Source organism: Schistocerca cancellata, chromosome 2 (assembly GCF_023864275.1).
Source record: "Schistocerca cancellata isolate TAMUIC-IGC-003103 chromosome 2, iqSchCanc2.1, whole genome shotgun sequence".
Lineage (NCBI taxonomy): Eukaryota > Metazoa > Arthropoda > Insecta > Orthoptera > Acrididae > Schistocerca > Schistocerca cancellata.
This window is the reverse complement of record NC_064627.1, coordinates 18,984,932-19,010,842: the sequence shown is the minus strand read 5'-3', so window position 1 is coordinate 19,010,842 and position 25,911 is coordinate 18,984,932.

The following is a 25,911-nucleotide window of genomic DNA, read 5'->3' as shown; positions in this document are numbered from 1 at the left end:
ATTGTGTTCAGGAGTCCTTAATGTCTTAATAGATGGCCTGTAAATTGCACTCTTCTTTTAACAATGAAACTCCAGAAGCTTCTCACCTGCTGTTTCCAGAACCACTTAGTTTGTGACCTTGTCGATACACTTTATTTTGAGCATGCATCTATAGCACCACATTTCAAAAGAATTTAGTTTCTGGTCTTCCTCTGTCCCGAGAGTCCATGTTTCACACCCATAGCATGCCACACTCCACACATATGATTTCAAAAATATTTTCCTGATTTCAAGGCTGATGCTCTTAGATGTTAATATGTTTCTCTTCTTGTTAAAAGCAGCCTTTGCTTGAGCTATTCTACTTCTCACTTCTGCCTTGCTCCTTCCATCCCTGGTAATATTATGGCCCAGATAAGTAAATTTATCAACTTGTTCAAGCAGTTCATTGCCTACATGAACTTGGACTTCCACTTGATCTTCTTTGTCGCATGCCATTACTTAGTTTTTGCTTTATTAATTCTCATATTATATTCTTCACCCATAACTTTATCCATTCTATTCAGTAGGACTACAAGATCTTCTTCACTGTCAGCCAGGACAGCTATATCATCGGCATATCTTATCATATGTATTCGTTGGCCATGAATTACTACACTTGTCTGTGAATTTTCCCTTACTTTTTTCAGCGCCTCTTCAATGTATACGTTAAAGATAACAGGGGATAGTGCGCAACCTTGTCGGACACCTTTCCGTATCTGCACCTCTTCTTGTTTTGTCCGTCCACGGATAACTGCTGTCTCGTTTTTGTACAGGTTCTATATCATTTTTCTATCTTTATGGTCTATTCCTACTTTTTTGAGTACCTCAAACATCTTATCCCATTTTACATAATCAAAGGCTTTCTCTACATCTACGAAAGCTATGTATGTTTGCAGGTTCTTATCTAGTCGTTTCTGTGAACATGCTATATACAGTATTTCCTGTGATGATCATTTTTAGGGTTCCGTAATGCAACCAGTCATGTAGAATGTTACTTAAATTTCTTCTGCCTGGTCCATTGATGAATCAATGTGGAATTTTGATGTTTAACGGAATTTTAATCATATTGACATCCGAACTGCACACAAACAAAACACGGACTTCACAAATCTCCTATTTCTATACTCTCTAGCAGGCTCAACAACAACTGACAACAACTCTTAAACTCACAGCCGCGCTGCTTTCCTTTATATATAATTCTAACAATTGTTCACAAAATTTTCAGTTATTAATTTTGTATAATTTCAATGTTATAATTAAAATTTACAAAACGTAAAGAAACTGATATTATAGCAAAATAAGGTATAATATACCCTATTTGCATAACAATCTTCTATAGTAATATCTTTAGTTTTCCATAAGAAAATCATTCTGAACTTTAATTACAATAATGTCTCCCTTATTATTTTAGTTATGTAATTAATTACAGTATGGATTTGCATACTAATATTTAATGGTGGTACAGAACTCTTTCTTTATCCAGTCAGATACATAAATTGCTCGAAGGAGACATTTAAATGATATAAATCGGAAAACTGTGTAATGGAAATAAGTGGATAGACAATCAGAAAAGTATTTATAAAGAATATTAATTACAGAACGGGACATAAAAATAGATAACAGGTGAAAATACATCGCTTGCTTATAACCTTCAAGCCGCTTTTAAAGATAATGAAGTGCTTTATGTTAACTCGTCACTTGATTCTAATTATGGTAATTAGAGGTGACTGCCATCTATGCCAACACTTCCACAGCAATTTATTAACTGTTGCTTTTTATTTATTTCTTCAATTTGTCGATTAATAATTTAATTTAGCATTTGTACGTAATTTTGTTAAAGACAACAATCTCTTGGTAATGACAACGTACGTTTTTCCAGAACCTTCTGTTTGCTTTCACCATAAATATCAAGAATTATTATCAAATTGGACAGAATGATATACATATAGATACACATTTTACAAGTCTTCACAAAATATTCAGCTTTCTAGCAAATTGTGTCAAATGGCACTTGTATCTGTATCTCTAAAACGTCCTAGGAAGCGCCAAATTGTCCGATAATTATCCAGATGCATATAAAAAGTAGGTGGTATCAGACATTTCCTATGACTTTTGAGGAAGGCTGTATCATTATAGCATCGCAGTCCCTTATAGAATCGCTTTCTTTGCTGCCTGCCTGCCTGCCTCTGTTTCACTGTCAGACTGTTAAGAACCATTTTTCTCAGGAATGGGTAGACATATCAAGCTCAGATTTATGTCGCATGTTAATATCTATATTCCCTTCGCGGTATGAGAATATTAAGCTTTCAAGTCGATGAAATCAAAAGACAGGACAATTTCTCATATATATAAAAAATCCGCCTCATTTGCGAAATGTTACTGGTCCTTACCCATGTTTTAGCTAGAGTAATCTAGCCTTCTTCAAAAGCATAAAATAAACTAATACATGCCAGAATAAGGCACGGTCAAACATAAAAGCTAAAGTACCGTGGTACCGTGTCAAACTACGTTACTTAGCTGAGGAGCAGCTGCGTACAAAAGCGGTCGGTTAGCCGTAGACGCTACGTTGGAGTTCCAGATGTCAACACTAAGTGCCAAAGCCAGTGTGTTGATGTGTTCTGATGTAAGTGTGTGTGCTCCTACACACACGTGCAAACGTTTGTTCCCAATATGGAATGCGTTGAATATGTAGGGGTGTAATGCAAAATACAGGTGTCCTATTCATAAGAGGCCCCACAAACATACATCTACTTGAGGTACAGTGAAAGGCTTTGCATAAAAATTAGGAAATGAAGTGAATATATCATACCTTGTTGATGGGGAGATAAACATGAATCACAAAACGTGCTGGAAGTGACCACCTTTGACTTGTAAATACAGTTGAACATGAAGCTGCACATCCTCCAATATTACTGCCAGAATCTTCGGCGTCACTGCTGGCACTTCACGGATCATATGGTTTTTAAATCTAAGTCGTGTTGTTTGTTCCTGTAAGCCTTGCCTTTTAGACCACCTCAGAAGAAAAGGTCAGATGATGGTAAATCTGATGACCTTCGGGGCCATATTCTCCTTTCGAAATCATTTTGCAAGGGATAAATAATTTGACCTCAGCTATGGCCACTAGAGAAGTGTGGCGCCGTCCTGATGGTACAAGCCAAGGGTAAGTTCTTCATCATCCAACTGGTTCACGAATTCCCGAAACATTTCGATAATAACGGCACTTGTCACAGTAGACTGAAGAAACAAATCGTTTGATGATGCGACGCTGTGATATTGCACAGAACATGCCAGTCTTTCGTGAATGTGGGGGTTGCTTGATCACTGCGTGTACATTTTCATTAAACCATGAACGTGCATTCTGAGAGTTTATGTAGCCAGAGAGGTGGTACCACGCTTCATCACTGAACGACGTGTACTGCAATATTCCTGGCCTTTGTGCAATAAATTGTTGCAACCAACGGCAAAATGTAGTGCCTTCGTCTTTGTCGTTGGCGTTCAGTTCCTGGATAACGTAGAATCTTTATGGGTACATGCTGGCTTTCTTCACAGCTCTGTGGCGTTCCACATTCCTGAGATAAACGTCGGACAGAGTTTGCAGGAAACGCCAACAATCGTTGTTTCATGTCATTCACCTTTTTTCTCAGTAATGGCGGCCATCCTCTACGATGATCGCTCACCGTTCCACTGCTCTCCATCCAGTTCACTAACTTTTGTACGCAGCATTTAGACAGTATATGCTGTTCACCAAACTGTTCAACAAACTATCTCTGACATGTGTTAATGGAACCAGTAATCCAATATCGTTTCACAAGAAACTCTTCAACAGAATGGCGATATATTGTCACTAAATACTGAACACTGAGCTCCAGCCACAGCGACACAGGGAAACACACGATATTGTAGAGTACAGTGTTTCCAGGTCAAGCATCACAAAAAACACAGTGCAAGTTCAGCGGAATTACTACATATGTTTATGGGGACTATTTCGAGTGGGACACCTTATATTATATATCTGCTTATAATTTCAATTATTTAGGGTAGTAATCTATTATACAAACTGGTGCCCATATAAAATACTACTCAACGGTTTATAATACACTCCTTGCAGGATGATGCTGGTAAAAACATCCAGGTTTTCATCACTGTTTTTAAAATGAACCTCTCTCTCTCTCTCTCTCTCTCTCTCTCTCTCTCTCTCTCTCTCTCTCTCTCCCCCCCCCTCCCCCCCCCCCCCCCGACGCCTTATATATATAAAATGGCTGCAGCCTCGTTAGTAGCCCCTGTGTGATAGCAGGTGCCCGGTGTATTCGGATGGTCCCCAAGGATCTCGTGAGTCCTAGCTGATGGAATAAATCTCGCAAGCTTCCTGGAGCAGTGCATAATGGACTAAGCTACGCCTGATAGCAATATCGATGGCTTTTGCACCAGCAAATGCTTGCAATAGGTGCGTTTTTGAATGAAGTATCCAGTGCATTGGTAGTGGGCTGCATATACCTGTTACAGTGCGCAGAGCATCTGTGTCTGTGAATCTTCCTACTCCTTGAGCAACAGAAGTGACACCAACATGATGGACCAAAATGTGAATCTCTACTGAAACATAATGCGACATTTAAAAACACTGCTGCAAGTGGCAAGAAATACTGGGGGCCTCTGTGTAGCTGTGATCAGGCACCCCGTCAGGCGCTAAGCATTTGTTTGCTGAGTATAGGCTTGGTGTCCCCCGGGATTCTTGAGCTGGGGACTGGTAAGCGCCACCAGTTCTGTCACTGTAAGCTCTGGGCATGTTCAGCGACCACTGTTCAGCGCAGCAGTGGAATGCTGTGTGTCGCAGGGAAGGGGGATCTTGGCTTGAATGTCCAGATAGCCAGAACCGTAAATACCTCTATAAAGAAGTCCCTCAGTCTCAACGTGTGCTGCAGAATGATGAGATCTGTGGCTCTTAGGATGGAACAGTCATTATCGGGAAACCTCTGGGGAACCTACCACACCTCAGTTGTATATCGCTTGGCTAAGCATGTGGAGATCTGTGTAGGTGAACTTTTATTTCCCTAGCTGCTCATGGGACCAGCATGGATCCTTCCAAATCCTCTCTTTCTCCTCCCAGCGGAAAGGGTCGGCTGCTGGTAGGTGCCAACGATCAATCAAACAAGAGGGCTCATGTAGCCAGTCTTCCAGACTTGAGATTTACACACACTCTGTCAGTACTGAGTAACAGAACGCATTCTGGTGGCCAGAATATGTATCTTATAATTAAACGAAAAGAAAGGAGCTTCGAGGAAGTTTCATCTTTTTACATGCACAAATGGCCAGAGGGAGTCGCTGGAAGTTATAAATCAGTGAAGTGAAGTGCTTGGGAACCAGGACCCTCTTGGTAGAAACATCAAATTACCAACAAGTGAAGAACATCAAGAAGGCTCAGTGCGTTGGGGATTACGCAGTAGAAAGTGAACTGCACAACACATTAAACTATAAAAGAGTTGTAGTGACTTGCAGGGATGTGATTGACGTTCCTCCAAGAAGAACTGAAAGCTCAGCGGTCTCAGGAAAGCATCGTTGATGTACAGGACATGATGAAACGGGTGGATGGTGATATTGTGAAATCAACCTTATTTATAATGACATTAGGCAGCAAGAACCTTGCAGAGCACATGGAGGCTGGTTTCTTCAGCTTCTGGCCATATTTTTCTAACCCCCATGCACTGTTCCCAATGCCAGCGCTTTGGGCACACTGCCTCAAGTTATAAGGGAGGCCCTTGTGGCAAATATGGTAATGCTGCCCATGACGGTTTGTACACTGCTCTGGTCATCGCCCTGCCTAGAGTAGGGCCTGCTGTGGGTTTCTTGAAGAAAGGAAGATACAGGAAATCAAAGCAACGAAACGTACCTCATATGTAGAGACCAAAAGATCTAAAAGGCCATGTAGCTCCCAATTTTCATACCCCCTTTGCGTCCAAACTTAAACAACCAGTTCAGAAGACCGATGCTGCTACCCAAGCAGAGGTTGCTACAGTCTGCACTTTCATCTGCGTTTGCCAGTGCACTTCTGCTGCCGCAGTTCCTTCAAAGCCTACTTCCTAAATATCAGACAGGTCTGTTGTCGCCAGAGTTGTGAGGTTCCACGCTCTTCCACAGGTTCAGCCTCTTCTACCGCCTAGCAGTGCCACTGCCACAGCTGCAGTTCTGGCTCTTAAGCGTACCCAGAGCAAAAAATGAAAGGCCAAGCGTCCACCACTGATGGGGTATGGGAGTAAACAGTCAGAGGATGTCGACGTTCTATTATCTGACGTCCCTCTTAACTAACGGATCTCGATGTTGGACGGAGACAATCTCGCCACAAGACTGAGCCGCCATACCCCAGCGTAAAGACAGGGTGAAAGTGCTACCCCAGTGATGGATAGCTCATATTACAGTGGAACTTTATGGGTTCAGGACACATGTAGAGGAACTGAAACTGCTAGGATAGGAACGCCCTCTGTGCTGGTGTTCACAATAAACACATTTTAAAGCCATTTACAACTTTGCACTATATGGCTTTACCCTTCATGGAAAGGATAACCTCACTGGGGAGACAGCCAAGGGAGATGATAATGATGGGTTTGTCAATAACAGGTAGCAGTCTTATGCTCTCCCCCAAGCTACCAACCTGCAAGCAGTTGCTGTCGAAATTCGTGGATGTCGAAGGATCACTGTTTGCTCTCTGTATCTCCCTCCAAAAAATGCGATACACAATGCTCTCGTAAATCTCGTTGAACAACTCCTGCAACCGTTTCTCCTCCTGGGAGAATTCCCTGCTCATTATGTTTTGTGGGGTTCAACCTCTATTTGCCCTTGAGGTCAGGTTTTTGAGATCCTTATGTCGTCACATGAGCTGTGCATTCGGAAAAAAGGTACTCACATTCGTTTATGTACTGCTACTGGGTTACTCTTAGCCATCGACATCTTTCTGTTCTCAAGCACTTGCAGAGTGACCACTTCCCACTCTGCATTCACCTACTGGATAGAGCACTACCTGAAGAGAAGCCACCAACATGGATTCTCAGCAGGCCTAACTGGACGCTGTTCAGCCAGCTAGCCATGTGCAACAGAATCCTGGAGTGGGTGGACAATAGCACAAGTCATCCATCATGCCACTGACTTACCCAACCCAAAGTCCTCAGGTCATCTGACGAGGTGACATGTACCTTTGTGGATTTAAGAACCACCCAATGATCGACAACCTCATAGCCTCTCGAGTGACAAGAGCCAAACCCTGATGCATGATTACTGAGATAAAGAAAAAGTCATAGCGAGCGTTTCTGGACTCCATCAATCGTTCCACTTCTTATGTAAAAGTCTGGGAAGCCATCAGAATTATTTCTGGTGAACAGTCATTCACTAAAAGCAGCAGTGCTGAAATGCGGATATCTCCAAACAGTGCCTGTAGACATCGCTTAGGCGATGGCAGAAAATTTTCCACACACTACTGCTAATGCCAGCCAGGATCCAGCGTTTCGTCGATATCGTGTTACTACAGAGAGAAAAATTTGACTTAAGATCCAACGATTCCAAGACTTACAACTACCCCTTCTCCATTCGGGAGCTGGAATTAGCCCTGTCAGAAACTCGTTATACAGCACCAGGTCATGACCACATCCAGTACTGCCTGCAACAACATTTACCAGCAGCATCAAAGGAAATCCTCTTCAGATGTTTTACTCTTACACAGCAGACAGGTAACTTCCCCATGTAGTGGAGAGAGGCACTTTTGACTCCTCTCCTCAAATGAGGAAAGGACTGGACCTGTCCCAGTAGTCACCGGAATATCACCTTAATGAGCAGTGTAGGAAAGACTCTGGCGCGAATGGTTAACCATCGTCTGGTCTGACTGTTAAAGACCAGGCCATTCCTTAGCTGCTCTGTGTGGATTCCAAAGATTTCGGTCCACTGTCAACAACCTGACCCTGTGAGAGGTGGCTATTCAGCAGTCTTTCCTACACAACCATCACTGTATCGGTATATTCTTTGACAACAGTAAGGAATACGATACTACTTGGAGACACTGTATTCTTGTGCAACTGCATCAATGGTGTTTTCTTGGTCAACTCGCCATCTTCATACAGTTTGTCCTGTCTCAGCGGTATTTTTAGGATCAGAATTTGTGACTCCCTGTCTGATCGTTTTCAGCAGGAGATTTTTATCCGTCCAGGCAATGTCTTAAGTGTTACCCTCTTTGCTGTAGCCATAAGCACTATCACGTCTATGGTAAGGAGTCCTGTATAGTTCTCCTTATTTGTGGACGATTTTGCTGTTTTTTGTTCCTCCTCCTGTGTAGCAACAGCAGCCCGCAAGTAACAACTTACAATGCGGAGGTTAGAGGAGTGGGCTGCCAAACACAGGTTTTCCGTTTCCTGCAGGTGAGTGTGTGTGTGTTTTTAGACAGTGAGGTTCCTGGGCCTCATTTTTTGACTCCAAATTGTGATTGTCACGCCTGAGAGACCTGGAAGCTGAAAGTCAGAACGCTAAGATACTGATCATCAAGTGCCTTAGCTAAAGGTCATCAGGAGTGAGAAGGGGGTGTCACCTCCAGTTTCATGCATTCGTGGCTGGAATGTGGGTGCACTATGTATGGATAGTGAGGCCTTATTTGTAGATCATTGATGCTGTCCACCATGAGAGGCTTCGGTGGGCAGTAGTGCGTATAGGAAAAGTCCAATACCAAGCCTCAGTGCTGCGGCTGGGGAACCGCCGCTCAACATCCGGTGGCAGCTTCTCATGGTGTTCCAGGCATGTATGTTCCTCGCAGCTCCGACTTCACCCACATGCCATACTGTTACTCGTCTGCCTCTGGAATGCTCTTTTTACAACAGTCCACGAGCCGCAAAGCCATTTGGGATCTGCATTCAACATGTCCTCGAGTCACTTTGTGGGGAGCATGTACGATCACAAATCCAGGGTTTTAACTGCCTGCCACCTTGGTTGGTGGAGAGGCTTAGTCATTTTACGACTACTGGTCATTAAAATTGCTACACCACGAATATGACGTACTACAGACGCGAAATTTAACCGTCAGGAATAAGATGCTGTAATATGCAAATGATTAACTTTTCAGAGCATTCACACAAGATTGGCGCCGGTGGCGACACCTACAATGTGTGGAAAGTTTCTCGTACACAAACAGCAGTTGACCGGCGTTGCCTGGTAAAACGTTGTTGTGATGCCTCGTGTAAGGAGGAGAAATGCGTACCATCACGTTTCCGACATTGATAACGGTAGGATTGTAGCCTATCGCGATTGCGTTTTATCGTATCGCGACATTGCTGTTTGCGTTGATCGAGATCCAATGACTGTTAACAAAATATGGAATCGGTGGGTTCAGGAGGGTAATACGGAACGCCGTGCCGGATCCCAACGGCCTCGTATCACTAGCAGTCGAGATGACAGGCATCTTATCCGCATGGCTGTAACGGATCGTGCAGCCACGTCTCGATCCCTGGGTCAACGGATGGGGACGTTTGCAAGACGACAACCATCTGCACGAACAGTTCGACGACGTTTGCAGCAGCGTGGACTATCAGCTCTGAGACCATGGCTGCGGTTACCCTTGACGCTGCATCACAGACAGGAGCGCCTGTGATGGTCTACTTAACAACGAACCTGGGTGCACGAATGGCAAAACGCCATTTTTCGGATGTATCCAGGTTCTGTTTACAGCATCATGATGGTCGCATCCTTTGGCGACATTGCGGTCAACGCACATTAGAAGCATGTATTCGTCACTGCCATACTGGCGTATCACCCGGCGTGATGGTATGGAGTACCATTGGTTACACGTATGTCACCTCTTGTTCGCATTGACGGCACTCTGAACAGTGAACGTTATATTTCAGATGTGTTACGACCAGTGGCTCTACCCTTCATTCGATCCCTGCGAAACCCTAAATTTCAGCAGGATAATGCACGACTACATGTTGAAGGTCCTGTACGGGCCTTTCTGGATACAGAAAATGTTAGACTGATGCCCTGGCCAGCACATTCTCCAGATCTGTCACCAATTGAAAACGTCTGGTCAATGGTGGCCGAGCAACTGGCTCGTCTCAATACGCCAGTCACTACTCTTGATGAACTGTGGTATCGTGTTGAAGCTGCATGGGCAGGTGTACCTGTACACGCTACCAAAGCTCTGTTTGACTCAATGCCCAGGCGTATGAAGGCCGTTATTATGGGCAGAGGTGGTTGTTCTGGGTACCGATATCTCAGGATCTATGCACCCAAACTGCGTGAAAATGTAATCACATGTCAGTTCTAGTATAATATATTTGTCTAATGAATACCCGTTTATCATCTGCATTTCTTCTTGGTGTAGCAATTTTAATGGCCAGTAGTGCAGATTTCTGATGACAAGAGAGATTGCCCTCCTGTTTCTGTTTGTAATGCGATATTTTCTGACACTTTGTCAGCACCATAACTGTGTAGCTGTTTTTTTATGGATGTGTTGAAATGGAGTTTCTGTTGGTTGCTCTGTTGTTTTCCCCGATAGTGCTCTCAAGGTCTGACTGCCTCAAGACTGTACTGCCTTTGATGCAGAATTATTTTCAATATTGCAGGCACTGCAGTGGATCAGACGTTCTTCCATTGCTAAAATTTTCTATTCAGATTCTCTAAGTCCCCTTCGCTGAAACGATTGTACCCAGCAGATAAAGTAGTCCAGACTATCCATGGTGCCCTCCACCAGCTACAATGCCTGAGGAAGGTTGTTTTATTCTGCTGGGTACCAGCACATGGGTATTGTGGGGAATGAAACGGCAGATCTAACAGCCTAGGAGACATGTCTTGAGCCTTGGGTATGTCAGTGTGTCAGCACCCTACATGGTATCTCCTCGCTATTCAGTTCAAGTGTGTTGCGTCGGTGACAGGAAGAGTGGCTGGAAGTGTCTGACAATAAGTTATGTGTAGTAAAGCCCAAAAATACGGCTGTGGTGTGGTGTGTACCTTCTTCCAGCCACGATGAGGAAGCCAGGGACCTTCTCAATCGTCTCTGCGTAGGCCACAGCCCCATGACACATGGCCTCTTGCTCTGGCGAGAGGACCGTCGACTGTGTGGCGCTTGTCGTGACTTCAACACACACAATCCTCTTTCTGGTTCGTCAAGAACCCACAGAGACGTTGCCGTCTTGTCTGCACACACACACACACACACACACACACACACACACACACACACACACACACACACACACACACACACACACACACACACACACACACACACACCTATTTCCATTGTGACCTATCCTTCTGCACTGCCCAGCTTGCCAATCGTCTTGAGTGGTCCATCCTTTTTGACACCTACTCGAGCGAAAATTTCCATGTGCTATCTGTTTGCTGACACGTACCCCTCCTGTGTGCACACGCAAATGGCAGCTTACTAAGGCTGACTGGCGGCGTTACTCCTCCCTGGCGACCTTCGACAATGTTCCCCAGTTGTAATCAACAGGTGAATATCTTACAATCATTATCCTTGCTGTCACAGATTATTCCATTCCTCGTACTTCCTCTTCACCATGTTATGTTGAATTGTTTTATGAGTGTGTGTAAGTGTTGGTGGGGGGAACAAAATAATAGAAACTAACAATTGCTACTTGAATAATTAAAAAAGTTGATTGCAAAGAATAATTCAAAGACATCGGCAAGTACACACATCCTGGGTGAACTTCAACTGGTACTAAAATCAACAGACCTTCAATGTCAATGTATTTAAGATCAATATTCATCATTTAAAGTTATATACTTCACATTAATTCCATAGTGCATAGTGCTGCTTATGACAATGCCAATACTGGATCGCCCTTCCGCTGTTCGCACAAATTCTTCTTGTTTGCTTCGAACCTCATGATGCAGGATTCTCGGCGCGGGCGAAATGATGAATAAACCTGCCTTCCTAATAACTTTTGTAACACTTCTTAATATACGGTTGTAACCCACATTTTTAAACAATAATGGCACGGCAGAGCTCGTCATACATTCACCCGCTACCACTTAAAGAAACAAACAGGTGAAGAAACAAAAGTTAATCAGTTAATATGATACATTACACCGATCTGTTCCATTGTTGCACTAATCCCTTGCTCTCTGAATTTTTAACCGTCAGTCTACGATTGCAAACTGCATTTGTTACAAGCTATTCTGTGCACTCTATCGTTGCCTTCTTTAGGATAGCAAAAACCCAGCTGTGTTTCATTTACTGGTTTAACAGTTCCACTCCCTCTTCCATCGTGTGGGGCACCTCCAACGGCTCTCTGAGACCAAGGTCCATTTTTAATTTCCGGCCTTACCGTAGCAGATAACGTGTTAGTGTTCCCTATTGCTTTCTCCATCACCTTGGGCGTTTATTTTGCGGAGATTCCGATATACACCCACTATCACCCTGTATTTCTCCATCACAAATAAGTGGAGGAGGCTCGGATGATACCCTTCTCTTCTCAGAATCGTGAGTACTGCAATCCCACCTTCACTATGAGGTAGCTAGATTATGCTCTCACTTCCTCCGGATCCTCCACCCCAGGGCCAGACAATGTTCACATTCAGATGTTCCAGAACTTTTCTCTCACGGGCAAGCACTTTCTCCTTCAAACGTGCAATCACATCTGGGCAGAGGGCACGTTTCTCAGATTCTAGCGTGAAGCCACTGTCATACCCATACCTAAGCCCAGTAAGGATGGTACCATTTCTCTCATCAGCTGTGTTGGCAAGGTGATGGAATGTATTTTTCATTCACGGCTGGTAAGGTGGTTAGAGTCTCGAAATATACTAACTTCTGCACAATATGGATTTTGAGCATGCTAATACGTAGCTGACCATCTTGTCACTTTTTCAACCCATGGTGTCAATAGTTTCCTGCGAAAATACCAGACTGTAGCCTTATTTTTCTATTTTTAGGAAGCCTAAGCCACTTGCCTGAAGTACTGGTAACCTCTGTGCTCCCTACACATGTGGCCTCCTGGGCTCTATTCCATTCAAGAATTTATAAAAGACCACATTATCAATGTACATGCATGTTCTGCCTTGCTGAACACATTTATCCTGAAAAACAGGGTACTTCAGGGTCCAGTCCTAAGTGTCATCCACTTTGATATCGTTATAAACCCTAAGTAGTTGGACAAAGGCGGCACCAGCGCGTTTTATTAGTGTGGTTTGCCTACATTGGGGCAGGTATGCACTCAGGTGCAAAGCTATTGTTCTCCTTCGATTGACAGGTCCTTAACCTATTGTTCCCCTGCCCCCACCCCCTCCTCCTTGCTGATACAGGTATATTGGAATATTGTTTGTTTTAAAAATTTACCTGATTCAAGGCAGTGTATGGGATATATGGGAACTGGTGATTCTGTGGCAGAGAGGGAGGGTCTCATAACAGGAAATTCAAGGGTACGTCTATTTTATATAAAAAAAATTTCAGTTTGCGGTGCTGATTTTCTCTTGATCATCATTTTCTGCTGTTTGGAAAGACATAGGTCTTGTAAGGAGTAATTACACGAGGCAAACATATTTCATAACCTAATGTTTGACCATTTGTTGGTACTTAACCTAATGTTCTGTTAAGTGGTTTTCAGTGTCACTCCTATCCTTTATTGAACCGTCTTTGCTACCAAATGAAGTAGTTATTTATTTCCTCCCACCACTGCACATGTAGAATATGTGGGTGTAGGCGACTGGATGCAAACGACTCCAGTAATATACTATGCCACGCGATTAGAAAAACAGTGCATTTGCGCTAGGTGTTGACAGATGTTTTACATTTACAAGCAATTTTAGAAGTGATGTCATGATCACATGGGTAGAAGTGACATAAAATCGATATGATTACGAAAATGACGAAAAATAAATACAGGAAAAATACACTGAAATCTGGGGAAATTGATGAAGTACTTCCATGTCTTTTGGCAGGTGCAGAACAATTCTTGTATGTGGGAACGACTATGTGACAGCAAGAGGAATCAGAAACGTTGACATGAAAGCACTAGGAACTAGGGAACAGTCACTTCTTTTTCTGTAGATGCAGCATTCTAATGTATAATGTTAATTAAAATCCGTCTTGATTGCAAATTTTTTTATTATTTATATGACCGGTTTTGGTTCATTCAGAACAATCTTCAGATCTGTAAAAATAATTATGCTAATTTACTATTTCACGAAAGCAAATCTTTTTCATTCTATCTAATCAACATCAAATGTACCAGAACGTACCTGATATTTCAGTTACAGGGGTAACCCGTCCAAATCCAGCAACTTTCACATGCTACGTCACATAAAATTGGTTGGCAAAGTGCACGTCATGTATATTAAATATAACACTATTACCGACAGGTGGCGTCTGGTACATTTGTTACATTCCATTTGCACATACTGTATTCAGTAGATCTTTTTTATATTAAAAAAATTTAATTAAAATATGTAGGTGTCAAAGTTAAAATCTGTACTTGTCAGGGTTAAAAAACAGTAAAATTATCGTTTTTATACGATCTAAAAGGCATAGGGCGATTTATATATCTATGGTGCTGGTGTGAACTTGTTTTCTTCTACGGTCTGCTTCCGTGGTTCCCGCCACTTTGGTGTTGTGCCGCGGTCCGCTCAGTCGTCTGCTGTCTATCGCCGCCGGCAAGAGGGCCGCACAGGAGGGCCCTGTCAATGACGCCAGGCGTTTCACGCGTCTTCCGGCTTCTCCACCGCGCACCATCTCTCATCCCTCGGCCTGGATCTCCATACGCAACATTTGTCATCTTAGTAGGTCGTCATAAATGCTAAAATAGGCGTTATGATTGAATTCGCTTTGTTCGTTGAGGATTAAACCCGGATTTTTATTTTTGTGGGTGTATATTTCGATCTCTTCTAAAATGTTAAGAAACCGTCCCTTGTGAGCTCTATGCAGGATGTCTAAGTTGTTTTCAATATTCGTGACTGAGTGCTTTGTCGCAGCCATATGCGCCCCAAAAGCTGTTTTGTTTTGAGAGTAGGTGTGCTCCCTGAATCTGGTTTCAAAGTTCCTACCAGTCTGCCCTATATATTGTTTACAGCAGTCATTACATTTGATTTTATATACACCTGAATCCTGAAATTTATTCCTACTATTACATATTCTATGCCGGAGCTTCAATTTTAACGTGTTATTTGTTCGGAACCCTATTTTAACGTCGGATTTACGAAAGCATCTTTCAATTTTGTCTGAAATTCTTCCATTGTAAGTGAGAGCTACATATTTTTTCTTGTTGTTCCTCTTAACTGCTACTTGACTTCCTTCTGTTTGTTTCATTTGCCTCTTCTTTATCTTCCTATAAATATTCATCACCTGCTTACACGTATATCCGTACGCTACGGCCACTTGTTTTAAAATACTTAACTCCTTTTCTACTTCGTGTTGGCTTAGTGGCAATCTTAGTTGCCTGTATACCATCGAAGTAAAATATGCCCATTTGTATCGCGGTGGGTGACAAGAGCGCTCATTGATAACTAGATCTGTACACGTAGGTTTTCTGAATATGCTAAATTCATGCTTCCCATTTTTCTTTATTAGTGTTAAATCTAAGTAATCTAAACGGTTGTTTTCTTCAAATTCCATGGTGAATCTAATTTTCGGGTGTTGAGAGCTCATTTTTTGTGCTAAGTTTTCGATATCATTTTTATCTCCTTTGTATAATAAAATGGAGTCGTCCACATATCTTCTGTAATATACAATTTTCTCAGCGATATTAGGATTTTCATCAAAGAATTTGTTTTCTAAGTGATTTACAAAAATGTCAGCCAGCGTCCCAGCTAAACTGTTCCCCATTGCCTTCTAGATCGTATAAAAACGATAATTTTACTGTTTTTTAATCCTGACAAGTACAGATTTTAACTTTGACACCTACATATTTTAATTAAATTTTTTTAATATAAAAAAGATCTACTGAATACAGTATGTGCAAATGGAATGTAACAAATGTACCAGACGCCACCTGTCGGTAATAGTGTTATATTTAATATAAATGACGTGCACTTTGCCAACCAATTTTATGTGACGTAGCATGTGAAAGTTGCTGGATTTGGACGGGTTACTCCTGTAACTGAAATATCAGGTACGTTCTGGTACATTTGATGTTGATTAGATAGAATGAAAAAGATTTGCTTTCGTGAAATAGTAAATTAGCATAATTATTTTTACAGATCTGAAGATGGTTCTGAATGAACCGAAACCGGTCATATAAATAATAAAAAAATTTGCAATCAAGACGGATTTTAATTAACATTATAAAATCACTGATTGCGGTTATCCCGTAAGAAATTATGTCTGTTTTTGCAAAAATTCTAATGTATGTCCACTGAAGTAACAGTGATACACTCGAGTTTACCACTGAATTTGACGCTTTCCAGGAAAACAGAGAACCATCTGCCTCTAAACTTACATGCATCTGCTTTAAAGGATAACAGAGTGGATGGGTGATTGATTGAGATGGAGCTGTAACGAGATGTGATTAAATGGCAGACTTATGATGCATTCTAGAGAGGGAGAGAGATGCTGCTGCATGTCAATTGATCATTTTTTCTGTTGTTCCATCAGGATGCATCAGTTGTGACATAGAGCATTGTCTACTTGCAATCGTTAGCAGTAAACCTATCTGTCACCAGAGGACTTCCATCTCATGTGTGATGAAACGTGACCACTCTGTTTCGGCACTTCCCTATACACATACGATGATTTACGTGATACTCCATTCCCTTGTCGCATCTTGAGTGAAAAATCGAGACTTCAATTTCGTGACAAAAATGGTTATAAGTTAGCAACAAGTGTTCGTAAGGCACTGCAATCCTTTAACCATCTGCTTCACGAATGTCCTGTTTGTAGTTAGTGGCGGTTTTGTGAATTGGCAGGAGCCAATTCACGGGGTTTGGAGGAAGCCGAAATGCACACGTTTAATTACACGCAGACTGGTGTGAGGTCTGGAACAGGTCAGAGAAATAGGACTAGCAAAACAGGAGGTAACTGGTAGAATACTTAACTTTAATCCACAATCGGTGTACATCGCTCTTGACGGTACATTAATAATAAGCTCAATATAAACTGGTAATGGCGCCTTGCTAGGTCGTAGCAAATGACGTAGCTGAAGGCTATGCTAACTATCGTCTCGGCAAATGAGAGCGTATTTGTCAGTGTAGCATCGCTAGCAAAGTCGGCTGTACAACTGGGGCGAGTGCCAGGACGTCTCTCTAGACCTGCCGTGTGGTGGTGCTCGGTCTGCTATCACTGACAGTGGCGACACGCGGGTCCGACGTATACTAATGGACCGTGGCCGATTTAAAGGCTACCACCTAGCAAGTGTGGTGTCTGGCGGTGACACCACATTCCTCCCCCGCAAATCGGCGGACGGTTGTGTTATAAGGCTTCCGCCCGCCGTGGGGAGGACCCCATGTTGACGTATGCGACGAGGTGGGGAGCCTAACAACAGGCGAGGCTGTGCCACCCGCAGCCTGCCATTCGGTCCGAGGGGAGCTAGGAAACGCCTGAAAACCTAGTCCAGGGTGCACGTCAACATGTGGTGTATGCGCCCGAAGAGTTACAGGAGGGGCCGAAGGGTCGACCTCCATCAGAACGGGGCACCCGACCGGCGAAGACGACATCTGGTCCGGAGCGGGCAAGAGTTCCATGTCGGAGGACAGCTGGTCACGGGAAGTGATCGGCGGCGCGTGACCCAGGGAGGCGCTTGGCGGCTGCAGCGAAGCGTCCACTGCGGGCGTCGCCGGCGGGAGAACAGCCGGCGGCGGCGGCGCGTCGCCATGGGGCAAAATGGAAGGGAGCGTCGGTAACACCTGGGGATGAGGCGAACCAGTAGATGGGTCCCCAGGGCGCTGACCGGACGGCACCGTCGCTGAAAGCAGACAAAGCGGCAGAACCCGTGCGGCGACAAGGGCGCAGCTGATTGAGATACCGACGCACCTCACCAGAGGCCCCCAAAACCAGATACATAGCGCGGCCGAGGCAGCCCTGCGAGCCAACGCCGTGAACCTCGATAGTTGCGATAGTATACAACGTCGCCTGGAGCAAAAGCAGGTGGCTGCCACTGCACAGGAACCTGATGCAGCGGATGCAGCAAAGACATCAAGGTTCGATGAGGACGACCGTGGAGCAACTCAGCCGGCGAGCGACCATTTCGGGGCTGAGAGCGATACGAGGAGAAAAAGAGCAATAACGCGTCCTCCCGAGAATGCGACTGGTTCAACTTCAACATCTGTGACTTGAAAGGCCTGACCAATCGTTCAGTGGCACCGTTTGACTGAGGAAGACCTTCAATGCAAAAGATAGCGGATAACGCTTGGATGGTGGCAGATGACGTCTTGGAAGACATCTTGACAACAAAAGGAAAATTACTGAAGGAATCGACCAGAACCAACCATCGAGCATTCCAGAATGGACCAGCAAAATCGATGTGTAATCGTTGCCAAGGGGAAGTGGCTTTTGGCCATGCAAAGGATTTCCGCGGTGGTGCGGATTGTTGTTCGGCACACGCCATGCAAGAAGAGCACATTTTCGTAATTGCAGCATCGATTCCGAACCAAGTACAGTGCTGTTGAGCAAGTTGTTTCGTTCGCACTATACCCCAATGTCCTTGATGGAGAAGCCGTAAGACAGAGGACTGTAACGAACGTGAGACCACGACCCTGGACTGATCATTATCAGAACGCAACAGCAAAACACCACGTCGCACAATAAGTCTCTCCTTGTGAGCAAAAATCGGCGAACCAACGGATCCTCGATCCGTGACTTTGACAAGGGCCATTGCGTAGCAACAAAACGCAAAACGGCAGCAAGGACAGGGTCAGCAGCTGTGGCTGTAGCTACACGACGAAAATCAATCGGAAACGATGCGACCACGTCATCGGTTTCCGCATCAATGAACATGCAAGCAAGTTCGGAGGAATCGAATGCTCTATCCGCAGCAACAGGCAAACGGGACAACGCATCAGCGTTTCCGTGCTTAGCAGTGGACCAATACAAGATATCGTAGTGGTACTGCGAGAGGAAAATAGACCAGCGAATGAATTTCTGCGCTGTACGTGGAGGTACAGGCTTGTTCGTATGAAAAAGCGATGTCAAAGGTTTGTGGTCTGTGATGATGGTAAATTGACGACCATACAAGAAATCGTGAAACTTTGTAACACCAAATACGAGAGCCAAAGCTTCTTTCTCAATCTGTGAATAATTTCTTTGTGCAGACGAGACCAATTTGGACGTAAAGGCAATAGGGCGATCATGCGATCCATCTTTGTGCGCAAGCACAGCACCGATCCCGAAATCTGAGGCATCCACCATCAACAAAAGGTGTTTCTGGGGATCGAATGGCGTAAGGCAAGTATTGGAAAGCAACGCCGATTTCAACTGGCAAAAGGCACGTTCGCACTCCGTCGTCCAGACGAACGGAACCACTTTAGGGCATAAGTGATGAAGCGGAGCTGAAATGGAAGAGGCGTGGCGCACATAGCGGTGATAATAATTCATTTTTCCCAGTACACTCTGTAGCTGCTTCAAATTCCGTGGCGAAGGCAAGTCTTGTATGGCACGGAGGTGCTCTGGACTGGAATGTATGCCTTGGGCATTGATTACATGTCCCAGATAGGGTAAGTCACGAGCAAAAAACACACATCTGTCCTTCCGCAAGCGAAGACCATTTTGTCGCAAGACCTGAAATAATGTTCTGAGATTGGCTAAATGTTCTTCTTCCGTCTTTCCAGAGATCACAATATCGTCCAGATAGTTTGCTGCAGTAGGGACCGACGCACAAACAGTTTGCAGATATTGCTGAAACAATGCAGGGGCGGATGCACACGTGAATGGCTGTCTTTTGAAGCGATACAAACCAAGATGCGTGTTAACCACCAAAACGCGCTGGGATTCTTCGTCCACCGGTATTTGTAAGTACGCATCTGCTAGGTCCGACTTCGAAAAATACTTACCCGGGCACAGTTTGTCAAAAAGATCTTCCTGGCGGGGTAAAGGAAAAGTTGCAATCACTAGTTGTGGATTCACTGTTGCCTTGAAGTCCACACAAAGTCTCAATTTTCCAGAAGGTTTTGGCAAATTTACTAAAGGGTAATGCGCAGAGAGAAGCCTGCACACGTTCAATTACTCCTTGTGATTCCAAATCGTGTAATGTTCTTGCGACCTCATCACGCAATGCGTAGGAACATTGCGCGCCCTGAAAAAATTTCGCTTCTGCGTTTACTTTCAGTTCCAAATGTGCTTTATAGTTCTTAGCGCAGCCAAGGCCCAGTGCAAAAATGTCTGCAAATTCGTCACATAGTCGAGAAACACTGGCTGAAGGCACAGTCTGGTTCACTGATAGGACCTGATTCACTATAGACAAGCTAAACAACTGAAACAAATCGAAACCAAACAAGTTCACTGCAGAAGAAGAACGAAGGACGTACAATGACACAAGTTTTGTTTGTCCCTTGTATGTTGCAAGAAGGCTGCACTGTCCTAACACAAGGAGCCCGTGACCAGAATATGTAGTTAGCTTAACATTGGCGGCCGCAACGGAGGTGTGCCCAGCTATTTGTACGTGTCGTGATTGATCAGTGTAACTGCAGCTCCAGTATCGAGCTGGAACGGTATCACTTTGCCGTGAATGTCCAAGTCTACAAAACGTTTATTGTCCTGCTAACGACAAGAGCGACTGTCTCGTGCAACATGAACTGACACTGGTACAGAATCACTTGCGACTTGACGTGATTTCCGGCGACGTCGACGCACACTATTGGTGGGACGAACACAGTCACTGTTAGAGAGAGTGGTACTGGTCGGAGTGGCATGAACTACATGAATTTCCATAGGCGAAGTGTCGCGAGCCTGAGTATCCTTCGTTTGATTCAGATTCCAGCGCGAAGCAAAGGGCCTGGAATGGTTTGGAGCGTCCGATCGGAGTTTTTTCTGGCAAACACTTTGAACATGTCCTTTTTTATTACAGAAAAAGCAAATAGCCTGGCGTGACGGGCAATTCTCACGCGAATGTCTAGTAGCACACCGCGGGCATGATTTGAGCACTGCATTTGCTTGCTTGCGCGGCACACGTGGCTGCACGGATGGGCGCGAGGGCTGTTTACTGTTCCGTGCAGCGCGCCCGGCGGGCCGGTTAACGTGACACACAGCTGGTGAAGTTTCAAATGATTCCTGAGCAAAGTCAAGTATGTCTTGCCTATCCAATATGTCCATCACTTGTTGAAGGGAGGGATTGACTAGTTTCAAAATCTGTTCCCTTATACGAACATCAGAAACGTTCTCTGCAATTGCATCACACACCATAGTATCTGAATAAGGGAGTCCACATTCACACTCAAGAGCACAATCCCTAGTACGGCCTTGCAAAGTTGCAACCCAGTCCCTATTAGTCTGACCGGCCGTACATTTTGTACAAAAGAAGGTATACCTTTTTGCTACTACATTGACTGATTCTTTGAAATATGCATCTAATGCAGACAAAATTTCGTCGTAGGACAGAGTTGCTACGTCGCCTCGGGGAAACAATTTCACTCTCACACGGTACGTGTGCACCCCGACGGATGCTAACAAAAAAGGCTGCCGCTCGTTACCTTGAATTCTGTAGGCGGCAACATGGAATCCAAATTGGCGCGACCACTCCGTCCAGCTTTCCAGTTCCGCATCAAAAGGACGAAAAGGTGGTGCAACTGCGTGTTGTGGCTGCGGGAGCGGTGGAGCAGCGGCTGCCGCATCATTTTGCATTGCACGCTCACCCTGGCCCAGCTGTCCAATGGTATCCAATAAGGCCTGCGTCTGCTGATTCTGCAAGCGATAAAATTCGGACAGTACATCTGGAGATTGTGCCGAAGCAATGACACAAGTAAATCAGGGCACATACGAACGCAAAATCCTCGTCATATTTTGTGAATTGGCAGGAGCCAATTCACGGGGTTTGGAGGAAGCCGAAATGCACACGTTTAATTACACGCAGACGAGGTCTGGAACAGGTCAGAGAAATAAGACTAGCAAAACAGGAGGTAACTGGTAGAATACTTAACTTTAATCCACAATCGGTGTACATCGCTCTTGACGGTACATTAATAATAAGCTCAATATAAACTGCTAATGGTGCTTTGCTAGGTCGTAGCAAATGACGAAGCTGAAGGCTATGCTAACTATCGTCTCGGCAAATGAGAGCGTATTTGTCAGTGTAGCATCGCTAGCAAAGTCGGCTGTACAACTGGGGCGAGTGCCAGGACGTCTCTCTAGACCTGCCGTGTGGTGGCGCTTGGTCTGCTATCGCTGACAGTGGCGACACGCGGGTCTGACGTATACTAATGGACCGCGGCTGATTTAAAGGCTACCACCTAGCAAGTGTGGTGTCTGGCGGTGACACCACAGGCGGCGCAACGTGTTACTTCACATGCCAGACACCACTGCTATGGCTTTATCCGTTTCCTTGTAAGAGGAATTCTCTCCATTACTAATTATCATTTTATACAAGACTGATGCGGGCATAGTATAATTTCGGAACCATGATCAGATGTGAACAGAGGACGCCAAACGTCTCTGGAAAGCTATACTGTGCATATATCATACAGAGCTGATGTTTTAAGGAAGTAGTCTTTCCATTTTACAGTTACTTACCATAGCTTCATTGTAGAGAAACCTGCATGTATGCCATGTGCAGGAAATATATTTCTTACATTAGAATATTAACAGTGCTTCATTCCACAAAACTGATAGGTCAGAAACTCAAGCGATCTAACATTATAACCTGCTAGAAAGCGCAGAACTGTGTAGCCTTAGGAGTGCATGTGTTTGTTCTCTCAAACCAATACCCTCCTGGTATTGACCCAAGACATGAGGTCAGTACTTCAGAATTGATAGCACAGTTGATTTATGTAAAATGCTTCAAACTCCATCTGTCTGGAGCTTGATCATGCATAAAAACGGCCCTTTTCTTGTTCGTCTTAACCATCTATTAAATCACAACACTTTCAAGTCTACTACTATATACCTATAAGGGGTGCTAACTGCCTCGACATGGGGGCATCTAGAGATATCTTATGCACTTGGATGGGTGCGGGCTTTTCAACCTCCGATGATTCACAAGATGTGGAATGTACTGGTCTACCCCTGGTCATCTGCAGGTTTAATCAGTAACGGTGCTGCAGGACGGGTTAGTCGAAGATAGTGCGAGGGATCTTTCAAACTTTATCCTAAGATTGGGAGAATGCCCTGTGACACCCAACTGCATAGAGACAGATCGTAAATTAGACACTATGCTTGAAGTGCTAGAAATATGTAGATCGCTGTCTGGTATACTTAGATGATGTATATGTTCAAGAATTAACAGTGAATGAGGTACTGCAGTCATCTATCTACATTCACAATGATACTTCGAAAGTAGAGAAGGGGCGGTTTAGCGGTGATACTGAAACTGGGAACCATACTGTCCCAAAATTTGTAGGTGTCTAGATTACTGTAAAATTGTTCACACTATCTGTGATGCTTATTATTCCAGTGCATCGATGGTGTCTTTTCCATCCCACCGGTACACTGTTGATTGACACATGTTGATTGACTGATGTCCCTTGTTTGAAATGGAGCAAGAGTCTTGGTGTAGGGGCACCTAGCACCGAAACAGTGATCATATACATAACTGCAACATGAGGAATCAATCGAAACGGAACACAGGACCACCAGCTATCCCATCACTGTGACAGATGAGTTTAAATGTAGAGGTTGTCTGTCACCTTGGGACAGCAGTTTGGAAAGGCTCCACAACACTGTAAAACTCTACTAGTTTTCTTACATTGTGACTGTCTTCAGTAGTAACAACATTACTTACACCAAGCGATGTCTAGTTTTCTGTGAGAGACAATGAATCAGAACATGTTAATGTCTGTTCAGAACCTGACACAGACCTCGAACTTGTGACGGTAAAAACAAAATGTATGGTAGTGTACAAAGCCTGTTACAGAAGAAGAACAATGTTCCAAACGACGACACAGGAAGCCTCTCTTGCGACTGACGGTATAGTCTGTGGGATATGGTTACCCTCCTGTAGTACGGGCGTTGACACTTCACACTGGTCTGTGCAAAAGACTTCGATCACTGGCCGCCTACTCCAGTGGATCAATACCTGTATATTTAATAGGATCACAACGTGCTCTCGATGGCATCATGCAAATGGTATTTGTTTTCGATATATAGGAAGAGGGATGTGGTAAATATCTTATCGAGTTCTTTATCAGTTAAAGTTAGCAGAGCTTTTACAGTTCCTAATTTTTCTCTGTTGGGTGGTACAGAACAACGATGATAAAATGCTGGGGTGATAGGTGTGAAAGGACCCTGAGGTACACGGATCTGCTTCAGAGTGCAGCACCTGTATGTAGTTTGGAGACGCACCACAATACAGTAGCAAAATCCGTGTCCCTCTCCCAGTTCCCATTCTGTCTTTTATACTACATCGTGTTGCAGAAGTTGGCTTCATTTTGCGCTGCCCTTACACATTGTACACTGTTGGCAGATCTACGATAACATATTCCCATCCCCATAAAAAGGTCAAAACACAATGCTGTTGCACTAACTCAGCTTAGCCTGGTTGTACATGGGCTGCAGCATGTTGTAGATATAGCTCTCTCCAACTTCTGCTCAGTTCTGACTTAAATTGGAACGATCACATGCACAAAGCTGCAGGGTGGCAGTGCAGAGTCTGATGGAGCAGTTGCAGGATGCATAGGGACAATCTAAAATTTTACTGGAGCAGGTTCGAAAAGGTGACTCGTTTCGAGATATGAAAGTGCCAGAAATATGATCAAAAGACTCGTCCATAGGATGCAACGTAGGAATGTGATTGAATCGAATGACTTGACTCCAATTCATAGACAGCATTTCTACCGGAAAACGTAGCACTAGTGATCTGAAAAGCTAGTGTACATTTCTTACGACCTCAATCAGCACACCATCTACTGTTTGTGATCCTTCGCAGTCAACCAACACTATAACCCAGCGGATATATCGCAGAAACCCTGACGTGGCAATGAGACAGAATGCGTTACAAATACTGGCTGCATGGGCGATCAGCAAATATCGGGTTCATACGTCGTTCCTTAGCTGAATCGCTTTCAAAAATCGGCGTTTTTATTAAGAGCTTAAACCAATCGGCGACGTGTAACCACACTGTTGGTCTGATAATATACACTCTGGCAATCACCGTCTATATTCAGTGTTGCGGTGTTTGTCTGGAAAAACCACATTATTCGGAGGTAATGCCATACCTCGATTTATAAGGCTTGTATAGTTTTTAACACAGATATCATTACCGATGCTTGTGCGCACCTGTAGAACCCCTTGTGACAGTAACATAGTCGTTGCGAAAGTGTTATTAACATCTGGCGGCTTGTAAGGCGATTACATCTCTCCTTTCAGTCCGGAACCGCGCGACTGCTACGGTCGCAGGCTCGAATCCTGCCTCGGGCATGGATGTGTGTGATGTCCTTAGGTTAGTTAGGTTTAAGTAGTTCTAAGTTCTAGGGGACTGATGACCACAGATGTTAAGTCCCATAGTGCTCAGAGCCATTTGAACCATTTGAACATCTCTCCTTCTAAGACACAATGGTACCACTCACAAGAAAAACTTATGATACATGTCCACTCATCGCTGATTTTCGGTCAGCATTATTTTGTGTCGGAAGCACTCAGTTAATTGACAGAGTATTGTACAGGGTATTTATCAATGAATATTGGGGTTTTAACGCTTTATAATATTTATTATATTAAACTTAGTTATAAATGATATGCCAAATGAAAGAGCAACTCAGTTTTACCAAGAACTTGTCATGCAGCACACATCCAGCGCTCGTCCAGCGGATTGCAGCGGAAGCATTGCGCGCTGCGCATGCACA